This window comes from Phoca vitulina, unplaced genomic scaffold (genome assembly GCF_004348235.1).
Source record: "Phoca vitulina isolate PV1807 unplaced genomic scaffold, GSC_HSeal_1.0 scaffold15, whole genome shotgun sequence".
Classification (NCBI taxonomy): domain Eukaryota; kingdom Metazoa; phylum Chordata; class Mammalia; order Carnivora; family Phocidae; genus Phoca; species Phoca vitulina.
The window spans coordinates 22,578,121-22,581,658 of NW_022589718.1; the positions used below are offsets into that span (position 1 = coordinate 22,578,121).

General features: G+C 36.4%; 1 pseudogene; it reads left to right on the forward strand.

Annotated features, from left to right (window-relative positions):
- The first annotated feature begins 599 nt into the window (after positions 1 to 599).
- On the forward strand, positions 600 to 1,089 carry LOC116637784 (annotated as a pseudogene).
- Positions 1,090 to 3,538: the final 2,449 nt, after the last annotated feature.

The following is a 3,538-nucleotide window of genomic DNA, read 5'->3' on the forward strand; positions in this document are numbered from 1 at the left end:
AAAGGATATTACTGGGAAAATGGACAGAATTTGAAATAGAGATTACCTATCAGGTAATAGTTTTATCAAAGTTAAATTTGATAATTGTGCTGTGTTTATGTAAGTAAATATCTTTGTTCTTAGAAATACTCACTGAAATGTTCAGGAATAAAGGGATATGATGTTTCTAGCTTATTTTCAAATGTAAAGAAGAATGACAGAAGCAGACGCGGAGACAGATAAAGAGTGACAGAGAATGACAGAGCAAAGATGATAAAATGTAAAGGGTATATGGAAGTCCCTTGTCCTATTCTTACAACTTTTCTGTGAGTTTATAATTATATCAAAATAAAATATTAACCAAAAAATGCCTTCCTCTGAAAAAAAACTTCATGTGGCTTAGTGTTACATATCCAAATATAATGGTTGAATGGTCAATTATTCATTGCTTAATTTGAAAAAGTTAGTTTTCAGTTGCCAAATAATTAAAAAACAACAACCCAGTGACCTAAACAATAACAATTTATGATTTTATCTATGATCTTGAGGGCAGACTGAGTTCAGCTGGGAAGCTTTTCTTCTTCACAATGCATAAGATGAAGGTGTTCTTGGCTGCCGACATGCCATCCAGACTGAGGAAGACCTGGAAACTTCGGGGCCACGTGAGCCATGGCCACGGTCGCATGGGCAAGCACCAGAAGCACCCAGGAGGCCGGGGTAATGCTGGTGGCATGCATCACCACAGGATCAACTTGGACAACTATCACCCAGGTTACTTTGGAAAAGTTGGTATGAGACATGACCACTTAAAGAGGAACCAGAGCTTCTGCCCAACTGTCAACTTTGATAGACTGTGAACCTTAGTCAGTGAGCAGACACGGGTGAATGCTGCAAAAACAAGACTGGAGCTGCTCCTATCATTGATGTGGTGCGACCGGGCTACTACAAAGTTTTGGAAAAGGGAAAACTCCCAAAACAGCCTGTCATCATGAAGGCCAAATTCTTCAGTAGAAGAGCAGAGGAGAAGATTAAGGGTGTGGGGGGCGCCTGCGTTCTAGTAGCTTGAAGCCACGTGGGGTGAGGTTCATTAAATGCTAACAAGTACTTTTCAAAAAAGAAAAAAAAGACGAAGGTATTTGTTCTGCTGTGTTCAGCTGGAAGCTCAACAGTGGCTGGACCATACATGATGGATGGTCATTTCTTAGGGCTTCTCTTCATTCAGTAGTTTAGCCTGAGCTGCTTTATAATTAATCCAAGAGGGTAAAACAAAAGCTGCCAGTTCTCTCAAAGCCTGGGCTCAGAAGTCTTAGAATGTCTCCTCCACGGTATTCTATTATTAGAATAAGTCACAATACAGCTCATATTCAAATGGAGAGGAAATAGAATCTACTCTTGATGTGAAGAGTGGTCTGTGCTTAAAGGGTTGGTTGGGAAGAATTGTTGGCAGCCATATTGGCAGGCTGTCTACCACAGCGCCCAAATCAACTTATTTAGATGACTTGGAATGTACTTATCTATGAGTATAATTTAGGAATATTGGCATATGAGATATGTGTCAAAAGAATTTTAATTTGAACGGAAGTTAACAGAATTTGTATATGAATTCAGAACCACCGATTATAATTTTGGATTAGATGCAGTCTATTATAAATTATTTTTTCATTATAAAAGTGTCAGTGTTTGATGCATGGTAGAGAAGGATATAATGACTCTAGTTCAGTTTGGTGCCTTGACTTGTTCTGAACTGCAAACTGGCTTATTCATTATTGCTTTTGCCTTATAAGTGTAAATATTGACACAAGTACAAAGGCAAATAACCTATTAAGGGGTCCAGACCCACACTCTGAGAACTACTGACCTAAAGAAATATTCACATCTTATGCACAAGTCATACACCAGGGTTCATTGTACTATTTCTGACAATAACAAGACATTGTAAACAATTTAAATATTCTCCAATAGCAAATGGTTAAAGAAAATACAGTGTATTCATATTAAGGAATACTGGGCAGCCATTAAAAAGAATGGGTAGACCTTTATATACAGAGAAACTCTCTAGAATATAGTGCTACTAGTAAAACATAGTCATATAGTATTCATATCATCCCATTTTTTTAAAATCCAAATATATCTAGACATATATAGCAAGAGTGTCACAAGGGAAATAAGGTCATACCATGCATACTGTAAATACGTATTACAAACTTAGGTATACACACATGCACAGGCATACAAATGTATAGAAGGAGAGGGAATATACTACATACTTAACAGTAGTGACATATGAAGAAAGAAATAGGGTGGTAGTGATGAGGCTAACTCTTCACTCTGTAGGTTCTTTTTTTTTTTTTTCCAAGATTAATTCATTTACTTTAGAGAGACAGTGCACACAAGCAGAGGGAGGGGTAGAGGGAAAGAGAATCCCAAGAAGACTCTGTGCCCAGCACAGAGCCCAATGCGGGGCTCAATCCCACCACCCCGAGACCATGACCTGAGCCGAAATCAAGAGTTGGACGCTTAACTGACTGAGCTACCCAGGCACTCCTGCACGTTCTTTTTTTATGCATCATAATCATATATTACTTCCATTATTAAAAATTGAAATAAGTAGAAAGTAAATGCTTACAAACTTTTGTACAACCTATGGATTCATATACAGTTTACTGGAAAGAAATTTAAGAATGAGTTACTCTCACTGATAGCTCTTTTTCTTTATTCAAGAGTAAAAGATGGAAGAATTAGAATTTTAGTGAAGCTTGCACAGAATACCCTTCATCACTCATGTATATGCCACTCTATCTGTACTTTAGTTTGTTGTTTTGCTTTGTAGTGAATAAAATATTTCTTGTTATTCCTTTCCTTAGATTTTTAAAATTCTTAGGACATGAAAAATGCATTGTATATCTTGTACTAGAGTTTACTAAAATATGGAGAGAGAGTAAAATATGGAATGGATTTCAGACTGATCTTGTATAGTGGGTAAAATTCTCCATTGCCTATTTTGACTCAAGCAAGATACTGAGAAAGATTGCAGTACATAAAAACCCAAAGATTCAGAAAGTCTATAAATGAAACAACTGTTCAAAGCTATTTTGTGTTATCTGTGAGAAGGCTTCACATATAATAGGAGAATACATAAGATAGAAGATTATAGTTTCTTTTTGTGGGCTACTTGTAAGACTCTATTTGTAATGTTATATCTAATTTCAGGCTATTTATTAACAGATTGCCAAATAAGATTTCACTAAGTTCATTATTCATTTGGCATATATTTATTTTATGCCTATTGTGCACCAGACTCTCTTACTGGCATTTGGGATACAGCAAAAACAAAGTTACTGAACTCATGGAATATACAAAAGTGAACCAACATTCCTGCCCTCATAGAGTTTACATTTCAGAGGGAGATAGACAATAACACAAATATATAAGTAAAATATATATTAGATGGTGATGAGTGATAAAGCAGAAAACAGAATAATTAGATAAGATCTTGCTGAGAAGTTTCCACTGGAGTAAGGACTTGATGAAGGTTTTGGGGTGGGGTAGCCGGTTGGGT